Genomic DNA, 12,278 nt, shown 5'->3' on the forward strand with positions numbered 1-12,278 from the left:
AATCGAACGATATTATGCACGCGAGCGTGCATTTATGTGATCGAGACGATTACGTTGGATCCTTCTACTTTTTAAATTGCTTTTAGCACGGCTCACAAAATAAGAGTTCGAATTTAGCAATAAACAGCAGTAAAAGTAGAAACGGATGTTGATATTGTTATCAATAATTGTATTTTTACGTTCAAAATATTTCCTTTTGAAACCGAAACTAGAACAGTTCGTACAGCTATACTAGAGTGAGCGTACTTTTATGTTGTTGAGACGATTGTAATAGTACTAGTATACCGGTAGACATTAGGATGATGATGATGATGATGATATGAGTAAAATGTTTGAGAATTAGTGTGATAGTGATATTGAATGTGATTATTAAGAATGAAAGTATTTAGTTACATATGCATTTAATATGTAGTATATATTATTGCACATGAAAATGAAATAAAAAATAAATTATAAAATATATAGATATATATTCCACGGCGGTGGTATAAAGACAGTGATAAGAGCCCCTGGAGTATTGAGGGTGCATCTTTCAGAACTATGAAAGTAAATTTAGTTACATATTTGACTGGTGATATAATCACTATCAAACTGCACATACGTGTAGACAATGTTGGCCATTTTAAAACCAGTTTTGTATATTCCATCTTCAATTGCGTTCTATATGGATACATATATCTCGCTTTATAAATACATGTATGTTGACAATAGGCAAAGTAATAGAATGGTATTGACATGCATTAACCTATGGTGGCTGATTACGGCCATCTCGCGATCGTGTTGTTGTGTTGTCGCCTTGTCGTGTTGTCGCCTTGTCGAGTTGTCGCGGTCTCAAATAGTCCGCTAAACCTGCTTATATTATTAGGCTTTTTTTAATTTAATTTTTTTTTTTTTTTTTTTTTTTTTTGCCTAACCACGATCCGCGGAGGATTTTCCCCATAATTGTACAAAACACGCGTTCTTTGTAGTCAAACGTAGTAAAACAAGTCACGTGATTATACCTCATTCATGCCATTGGCCGAAATAAATATGGAATTGTATTAGTGGGTAACTAGTGATCACATGAGTGTGTGTTTACTTCCAAATAGAGTGATTTCTCTGACCTGGTATTTATACATACATTGGCCTTATTTTCTCTGTGTTATATGTATATGTTCTGAGCCCTAAAGCAGGTAATAATATATATAAATATAAATTTAGAATTCTACGAATTTAGCCGGGAGTAGCCGATCTTCGCTGATCCTAGATTAGACGGTTAGACCTATTGAATTGGTCAATTCGTATTATATCATTTATTTACAAAACGTGAAAATGGCAGTTTTACAACTCATTTCAGTTCATTATTTATAGTAAAACAGTGCATATGTGCAAGTCAAATGATAAGCATGCAATATTAATAACATTTTGGAGTCTAAATATTTTCAAATAAATCAGTTTCTCCGAAGAAATGGCAAGCAAACTATCTCCATATTTGGAAGTAAACACAAAATCACGTGATCACTAGTTACCCATAATACAATTGTATATTCCGGCCAATGGCATGAATGAGGTATAAGCACGTGACTTTTTTACTACGTTTGACTACAAAGAACGCATGTTTTTACTACGAAAAATAGATGCAGATGTATCGCGAGTTGGGAGTTTAAAACCGCGTCCATGGAGGATTTTTAGCCCAAAATTTGAATCTGACCATTACTATCGTAACAAAAATTCGTTGTGCCTTTATATAAGTGTATCGAGGCAGATATTTACATTTAAAACTCTGATCGAGGGATGTAAATATTTATGTAGGCCAAGCTAACAAGTAAAGCTGGTTTCCCAACGTGTATTGTGTACCTGTACTGTGACCTTTATGGCTTTTAAATTACGTAACTGGTATTTTTCGGGATTCACAAGAAAATACAACATAATTTTTTTTTTTTTTTATTTTCATTCATTCTTTTAATATAGTATAGTACGGTATGTACTACATGGACTTGGTACGAATGCCAATCAACAAAACACACACACAGCTTTGAAACGAATTTTCAACCCACGGTTATATATATTAATAATTCGTTGTACACTTCCTTAGCTCGGGCTAACAGCTACGTACACGCAGGCTACAGTTTCATGGCCGGGATGTGCAGGATCACATTTTTTTTTTGAAATCAAATGAATAAAAACTTGAATTAACAAAATCAACGTCGATCTCTGCTGTATGGCTTTTGCTGCATATACACAGTGCTCTATGAAAGGGTGGCCTTTGATTTCCACTTTCAAGACCAGATGTCGACATCTTTTAGTTTAGATGTCGACATCAATAACTGACAAGTCGGTGTCACACCCAAGCATAAACACATTAATCGCCGAGTTACCGACTGTCTACATAAATATCTTGGATTCATTATGTGGGCATGTACATGTGGTAAGTCGACATATTCTTCTGTTTATGTCTACATATTCCGATATGATTTCGACTTAATGCCATACCGATGTCGACATTATTAAGTCGTAAGTCGGCAAATCGATGGCAGACATATGCCACCATATGGTGGCATATTTCTGCCATCGAGTTGCCGACTTACGACTTAATGATGTCGACATAATTAAGGCATTAAGTCGACATCATATCGGAAGATGTCGACATAAACAGAAGAATATGTCGACTGACACCGACTTGTCAGTTATTGATGTCGACATCTAAACTAAAAGATGTCGACATCTGGTCTTGAAAGTGGAATTCAAAGGCCACCCTTTCATAGGGCACTGTGTATATGCAGCAAGACACCATACAGCAGAGTTCGACGTTGATTTTGTTAATTCGGAAAAGTTTTTATTTATTTGATTACAAAATCAAAAATGTGATCCTGCACATCCCGGCCATGCAGCTGTAGCTTGCGTGTATGTACACATTGTAACTGTTAGTCCGAGCTGAGGAAGTTAGAGTGCAAAAGGACTCTGCTTTGTACAACAAATTTCCATCTTCTTGGCCATAATCATTTATGAATATATATAACCGTGGGTTGAAAATTCGTTTTAAACGCTGTGTTTGTGCTTTGTGGATTAGCATTCGTACCAAGTCCATGTGGTACATACCGTACTATACTATATTACAATGATTTTTTTCAAGATTTCATTTTTTTTGCGAATCACGAAAAATACCAGTTACGTAATTTAAAAGCCAAAAAGGTCACAGTACAGATACACAATACCCATTTGGAAACCAGCTTTACTTGTTAGCTTGCCCTGTCCATATATACATGTATACATAAATAATTACATCCCTCGATACACTTAAATAAAGGCACAACGAATTTTTGTTACGGTCTTAGTGGCCAGATTCAACCTTTGGGCTAAAAATCCTCCCGCGGGACGCGGTTTTAGCTCCAAACTCGGGATATACAATGTACATTGTATCTGCATCTATTTTTTTGTAGTAAAAACGTAGTAAAAAAGTCACGTGCTTATACCTCATTCATGCCATTGGCCGGAATATACAATTGTATTATGGGTAACTAGTGATCACGTGATTTTGTGTTTACTTCCAAATATGGTGATAGTTTGCTTGCCATTTCTTCGGAGAAATTGATTTATTTGAAAATATTTAGACTCCAAAATGTTATTAATTTTGCATGCATATCATTTTGACTTGCACATATGTATTATTTTACTATAAATAATGAACTGAAATGAGTTATAAAAACTGTCATTTCCACGTTTTGTAAATAAATGATATAATGCGAATTGACCAATTCAATAGGTCTAACAGTCTAATCTAGGATCAGCGAAGATCGGCTACTCCCGGCTAAATTCGTAGAATTCTAAATTTATATTTTATATGTATTATTACCTGCTTTAGGGTTCAGAACATATACATATAACACAGAGAAAATAAGATCTTCTTCAAAAGGCCTAATTATGTATAAATACCAGGTCAGAGAAATCACTCTATTTGGAAGTAAACACACACTCATGTGATCACTAGTTACCTACTAATACAATTCCATATTTATTTCGGCCAATGGCATGAATGAGGTATAATCACGTGACTTGTTTTACTACGTTTTACTACAAAGAACGCGTGTTTTGTACCATTATGGGGGAAATCCTCCGCGGATCGTGGTTTGATTTCCACCATTTGAAACAGAATGCTTAGAGTAGACTTTGATTGTGAAACATTGATAAATTGAAGATTACATATGTACATGCTGTGCCATGGCAGATGTCAAAGTTCATGTATATATACTCGACAATTACTTCATCTAATAAATTTGTGTTAATGTAACAGGCTAAATTTTGGTTGAATAATGCATGGGAAGTGAATTAATCCAGAGATTTAAATAGTAAATCTCTGATTAATCTTAACTTTTCCACTTTGTGGAAAATCCTTCAAAACGGATTTATCTCCCTTGATTAAAACTTGATTTTTTTTCTTTTTTTTTTAAATTCAATAATGAATGCAGATCAAATATATTAATCAAATATGTGTATTAATTTAATTTGAAACATGTTTGTTTTGCTGAAAATTTGCAAAAAAATTAATATCAATACAAAATATTCATGATTGTAATTTGATTGTTGTTGTTTTTGTATATGCTGTAAAATGAGAAAAACCGTGTTGTGGAGAAGAAGTTTGTTAAAATTTGAATTGTTTACAAATGGATGAGAGTTGAGAATGAGCAGAAGGCAATAAGGATATATATGTCTAACAGTCACCTGAATTCCGATATGCACAGTTATAAATAATGTTTTGCTTTTAAACAAACAAATAAATATGTCTCAGCCCTGTGACTTGGCACATAGGTCAAGATCATTAATTTGAACGAACTTTGTATTCCTTCATCCCAGCATGCTATGGCCCAATAACATGTCCATGTATGAGGTTCTTGGTTATTAAGAAGATTGTAAATTGTTTACAACAGACACTGGATGTTGCCGGCCAAAAGACAATTGCAATAGGTCACACAGGGGGAGATTAATTCAACACACAACCATATATACTTTATATACTTTTTCTCATAAATCATTACATATAATCCTTGTACACATCCATATCAATGGCGACGCTAACAGGAAATTAATGAATATGCAAAATGGCGTGCGAGCGTCGAAGGGTCGAGATTTTGGTGTTTGGAGGTCCGGGGGTCTCTCTCCTGGAAAAAAATATTACGATTTAGAATGGCTGAGATAATTTTTACGATGTATTTTGATGATTTTGCGAACGCCGAATGCGCGAGATTTTGGTGTTTTGGGGGTCTGGGGATCTCCCCCGGAAAAAAATACGATTTTGATGATTTTGCGAGCGCCGAATGCGCGAGACTTTGGTGTTCTGGGGGTCCGGGGGTCTCCCCCGCGAAAAATATTACGATTTGGAATGGCCAAGATGAGTTTTACGGTGTATTTTGAGGATTTTAATGCGTTCTTAACGTGGTAATTTTTCGATTTACATTTACCTGCATTTAGAAATTATAATTGTGAATGTCGTCATATCATTATGCAACCCTGCTCGATCTCAACATACGACTTCACACCATCAGCACATTGTTGTTTAACTAAAAAAAATAATGAATTGATTTAATTGTCTTGCTTAGACATATAAACAATATAATATTTTAAGAAACATTTTTGAAATAGTAGAATCCCTTGATGGACATTTTTAGTCTAGTTCATGTGTATTGAATTTTTATTATTAAAGGTTTGAACACTTTTAGGAAATGCGCCGCAAAGCGGCAAAATTTTCTAAAATGAAGTACGAAAAATGTGCAGGAGGACCCTTTTCTTCCTACGCCCCTGCAGTTGCACCTTTAAAAAGTTTAATGAACTTGGTACCCACTACTGACTGATGTAAATCATGCCAATAAAAGATGGATCTTTTCTCTATTTCTGTTATTCTTTACCTTTTTCTTTCCTCTTGGAAATGTTTTATAACACGGGGAAACTAAAAATGAAGTCTATATAGCAGGAATAACAAAACACATAGCCACCTGTCAGCCATGCATGTTTTTTTCTAATTGGTCACCCGAGTTCGGATAAAGAATGAAACAAATACATACACTGTATATAAGCACCATATATTTGGCCTATCAGGCCCATGAAATCAGCCAGTGATGATACCCATTTAACCTTTTAATATTTGAAGAGTATTTGATTCAATTGCATCTGTTTCTTATGAAAATTGAGCAAATAATGCTCATAAATGTGTTTCCCTATATCAACTATGGTACAGACCCTATCCCCTGGGGAAAATTCCGAGACCCCAGGGCCATGAAATTCACAATATTGGTAAAGGGCCTTGAGACCTTTCAATCTATGAAGAGTTATTCTGACAAACAAAATGATACATTTTCGTACGGAACCTACCGAAGCATAATGAGTTAGGTCCTAGGTCCCAATTTACCAGGCGGGAAGCTGCCATGTAAGCACATAAGCCCGTGTTTCTTAGTATATGTGTACATACATGTATGTATTAGATTCCCAAAAAGCTAAGTGGGCTATGCGGAAACTTATTACTATTTGTTTGGAAATAATATGGAAAATAAACTATGATATATGATAGTATTGCTAACAATTTCAAATGGTGGAAATGAAACCACGATCCGCGGAGGATTTCCCCCATAATGGTGCAAAACACGCGTTCTTTGTAGTAAAACGTAGTAAAACAAGTCACGTGATTATACCTCATTCATGCCATTGGCCGAAATAAATATGGAATTGTATTAGTGGGTAACTAGTGATCACATGAGTGTGTGTTTACTTCCAAATGGAGTGATTTCTCTGACCTGGTATTTATACATAATTTGGCCTTATTTTCTCTGTGTTATATGTATATGTTCTGAACCCTAAAGCAGGTAATAAAATATATAAATATAAATTTAGAATTCTACGAATTTAGCCGGGAGTAGCCGATCTTCGCTGATTTTAGATTAGACGGTTAGACCTATTGAATTGGTCAATTCGTATTATATCATTTATTTACAAAACGTGAAAATGGCAGTTTTACAACTCATTCAGTTCATTATTTATAGTAAAACAGTGCATATGTGCAAGTCAAAATGATATGCATGCAATATTAATAACATTTTGGAGTCTAAATATTTGCAAATAAATCAATTTCTCCGAAGAAATGGCAAGCAAACTATCACCATATTTGGAAGTAAACACAAAATCACGTGATCACTAGTTACCCGTGATACAATTGTATATTCCGGCCAATGGCATGAATGAGGTATAAGCACGTGACTTTTTTTTTACTACGTTTGACTACAAAGAACGCATGTTTTACTACGAAAAATAGATGCAGATGTATCGCGAGTTGGGAGTTTAAAACCTCGTCCCTGGAGGATGTTTAGCCCAAAGGTTGAATCTGACCATTAAGACCGTAACAAAAATTCGTTGTGCCTTTATATAAGTGTATCGAGGGATGTAAATATTTATGTATATATATATGGACAGGCCAAGCTAACAAGTAAAGCTGGTTTCCCAATGTGTATTGTGTACCTGTACTGTGACCTTTATGGCTTTTAAATTACGTAACTGGTATTTTTCGGGATTCACAAGAAAATACAACATAAAAAAAAATGTTTTTTTATTTTATTTTTTTTTTTTTTTTTATTTTCATTCATTCTTTTAACATAGTATAGTACGGTATGTACTACATGGACTTGGTACGAATGCCAATCAACAAAACACACACACAGCTTTGAAACGAATTTTCAACCCACGGTTATATATATTAATAATTCGTTATACTTTTCCTTAGCTCGGGCTAACAGCTACATGAACGTACACGCAGGCTACAGTTTCATGGCCGGGATGTGCAGGATCACATTTTTTTTATTTTGAAATCAAATAAATAAAAACTTGAATTAACAAAATCAACGTCGATCTCTGCTTTATGGCTTTTGCTGCATATACACAGTGCTCTATGAAAGGGTGGCCTTTGATTTCCACTTTCAAGACCAGATGTCGACATCTTTTAGTTTAGATGTCGACATTAATAACTGACAAGTCGGTGTCACACCCGAGCATAAACACATTAATCGCCGAGTTACCGACTGTCTACATAAATATCTTGGAATCATTATGTGGGCATGTACATGTGGTAAGTCGACATATTCTTCTGTTTATGTCGACATCTTCCGATATGATGTCGACTTAATGCCTTAACGATGTCGACATTATTAAGTCGTAAGTCGGCAAATCGATGGCAGACATATGCCACCATAAATAAACAAATTATTGAAATTCATAGTTCAGAGAAAAATACTTTGACAACTCTCGGTAAAGAAATTGCTATCAAATATCTTCATCTACATGTGTAGCTACAAACACATGCACACAACTATTTTCATTAGCAATCCAATATGGCGAGTGTTATCCATTGTTTGCGCATGTGTAACAGGAAGGCGACAAGTCGACAACTCGACAACACGACAAGTCGACAACACGACAACACGACAAGTCGACATTTTACCACGACAACACGAGATTCTGTACGCGCTAAATAGCGTGCTTGAAATGTCGACTTGTCGTGTTGTCGACTTGTCGTCTTGTCGTGTTGTCGACTTGTCGCGGTTCGAAAACGCGACAAGTCGACATTTTAACTGTTAAATCTCGGGTTGTCGCAGTGTGAGACCGCGACAACTCGACAAGGCGACAACACAACAACACGAGATTGCCGTAATCAGCCACCATAGTCAACTATTACTTTCCTACCTTACTTTCCTATGATATTGATGTTAAGGTTAGTTTACCTACAGATTCGAACAATTTGTATCTAGGAGCAATACGCGTACTATAGACGAACTTAATTTTTGCTTGCGAATAAATTTCGCGGATTGGAGGTGTCTTTTGGCGAGAGGGAGATCAATGTTCTTGATTGTTCTCCAACACTTATAGATCGACCGTAAAAAAGTAGTAAGTCATTAACATGTAAAAGTCAATCACCATGAAACTAGGCTTGTTTACAGTATGCAAGAATACACACGTTTGCCATTTTTTTTGCAACTACAGACCCGGTCATCTGAATATTCTACTAACTAAACTTAGCCACAATGGTAGCCATCTTAATTATGATTTGTATCGTGTTAATCTTGTTGATTCTCTTCTGTGCCTGTGGCTACCACAGTGAAAACGCTTATCATTGTGTTTTTTCCAATGTCCGCTATATAGAAATATAAGAATGAAATGTTAACCAAGTTGATACCATATAACCCTTTATCTCTAAATCTAATTTTGTCTGGAAATGCTGGTTTGCCAATTATTGCAAATGAACATATTTTTGAAATTGTTCAGACATTTATCCGTGCCAGTGACCGTTTCTAAATTCACCTCTGCGTGAACAAGTTAACTGAACCTCGTCGAAATATCTCCCTTATCTTTACTACTCCCTCTTTGTATGTATGTCCTGATTATTTTAGTTTTCTGGTTTCAAAAGATTGAATTTTAGTTAAATTGAATTTTAAATTCCCTGTGTGGCACATACATGTAGATATGATACCTAGAATGAACTGGAGTGAACAATGGATGGATCTACGGAATGTGTTTTATGGACAATTGATCTGACGATGGAAAATGACTGTGTAGTTAGTACGTGCCATGCAATAGCTACAGTGGTTATATATTCAGTGTGTACTGTAACTTTATACTTCTACAAATAGTTTGGTTATGTCTTAATCTTTTCTTTCTTTTTCCTACTTCTTACTTTCGCTATATCTTTTGTTTTCTACCTCTCTATATATATTTTTTGATTACAATATAATATTTCATATGAATGTCGCTTTCACCAATTTTTGTTATATAATAGTTGTGGAGAGGGCTTTTATAAGTTGTCATAACTTGTGCCCAATCCGTTTGTTATAAGCAATAAAATTTGTTTAAATTAATACACACAAAACACAAGAAAATAACCCCCCCCCCATTTTTGCCCCGAGTGAAATGTTCTGAAAACTTATTTGTTCTTCATATTAGAAAATTTTCCGCTGCGCGGCGCGTTTCTTAAAACGTTTAAGCACGTAATGTTCAAACTTTACAATGAAAATTCAATACACACGAACTAGTATAAATGATTATATATTGTTTTGATTGTATATTAAGTATCTCCTGTGGGTGCGGGGCGCGCGAGAGCGAGGGGGGATGGTAGGAAATATTGAGGACCTTTAACCCCCCCCCCCCCCCCATTACGTTTTATCTTCCTACGACACTGTTAGAAAAATCCATGATATAAGAGGTACATGTATCTGTGCACGTATTGCTGTATCCTCGATACTCCAGGGGTTCCGATCACTTACGATCACTGCACCCCTGGACTATCTCATAGTAAAACTGGAGGCAGCAGAACAAGTAATTCAGTCCTTTGATGTACATCATAAGAGTCGTATAACGGTACACTGTGGTTGACGTACATGTGGCTTCGAAGATGGGCTTCGCTCTAGATCACTCTGTAGTCTTGCTGTAGTTTGCTGGTCTGTGATTTGTTCAGATTTGTTGCCCTGAGCTGCCTCAGTTTAACCACGAGATAGACCAGGGGTGTTGAGATCGTAAGTGATCGGAAACCCTGAAGTATCGAGAATGGTATTGCTGTTTTGTTTGACGGGTTTAACTTGAGTAGATGCAATTACTAGTTATTGTCACGTTATCGACAACATATCTGGATTTATAATCAAACTTCACGTTTCACCGGTTGACTACATAATTTTTATATCGCTCCCAAATTACAATATGCGCAGCTAGAGCCCATGGGAAATCTGCAAATGAAAATTGTAAACTGTAATTTCAGTGCTTTCTGAGAAGTAGCAGTTCCATTTGTTAAAATCCAAAATGACCGCTTTTGGGTCAAATTACTTTTTCAATCATTCTCAAAAACCAACATACATATCTGGGAACCAAAAAGGTGTATACATTTGAAATGTGTGCAAGATTTCTTCATTATCTCCTGAGAAATACCGGTATACATATCGATTGTGAACAAGAGATCCCAGAGGGATCTTCGCGCCCACCAAAGAATGATCTATGTCTGATAATGGAAAGAGGGATCTTTTCTCTGCTTTTCAAACTTGTGCAAACATACTACATATAAAATTTGAGACAGATCACTTCAGTACTTTCTGAGAAACAGCAGTAATAAACTTCAACTATCAAAATCCAAGATGGCTCCTTGGCGGCCATCTTGTTGATTGATCGGTCCCAAATCAAAATATGCACAAGTAGGGCCCTAGGGGAACCTATATATGAAATTTGAGACAGATTCATTCAATACTTTTTGAGAAATAGAGATAACAATCTTTAACTATCAAAATCCAAGATGGCAGCCTGGAGGCCATTTTGTTGACCGATCGATCCAAAAACGCATTATGCACAACTAGAGCCCTAGAGGAACCTACATATGAAATTTGAGAAAGATCCCTTCAGTATTTTGTGAGAAATAGCGATAACAATCTTTAACTATCAAAATCCAAGATGGCTGCCTGACCGCCATTTTGTTGACCGATCGATCCAAAAACGTATTATGCACAACGAGAGCCCTAGGGGAACCTACATATGAAATTTGAGAACGATCCCTTCAGTACTTTGTGAGATATAGCGATAACAATCTTTAACTATCAAAATCCAAGATGGCTGCCTGACCGCCATTTTGATGACCGATCGATCCAAAAACGTATTATGCACAACGAGAGCCCTAGGGGAACCTACATATGAAATTTGAGAACGATCCCTTCGGTACTTTGTGAGATATAGCGATAACAATCTTTAACTATCAAATCCAAGATGGCTGCCTAGAGGCCATCTTGTTGACCGATCGGTCCCAAAACGCTAATATGCACAACTAGAGACCTAGGGGAACCTACATATAAAATTTGAGAAAGATCCCTTCAGTACTTTGTGAGATATAGCTATAACAATCTTTAAACTATCAAAATCCAAGATGGCTGCCTGGCGGCCATCTTGTTGACAGATCGGTCCCAAAACGCAATATGCACAACTAGGGCCCTAGGGGAACCTACATATGAAATTTGAGAAAGATCCCTTCAGTATTTTCTGAAAATTAGCGGTAACAATCTTTAAATATCAAAATCAAAGATGGCTGCCTTGCGGCCATCTTGTTTACCGATTGGTCCCAAAATGCAATATGCACAACTAGGGACCCTAGGGGAACCTACATATGGAATGTGAGACAGATCCCTTCAGTACTTTCTGAGAAATAGCGATAACAAACTTTAACTATCAAAATCCAAGATGGCTGCCTTGCGGCCATCTTATTTACCGATTGGTCCCAAAATGCATATATGCACAACTAG

This window comes from Argopecten irradians, chromosome 5 (genome assembly GCF_041381155.1).
Source record: "Argopecten irradians isolate NY chromosome 5, Ai_NY, whole genome shotgun sequence".
In the NCBI taxonomy this organism is placed as follows: Eukaryota; Metazoa; Mollusca; class Bivalvia; order Pectinida; family Pectinidae; genus Argopecten; species Argopecten irradians.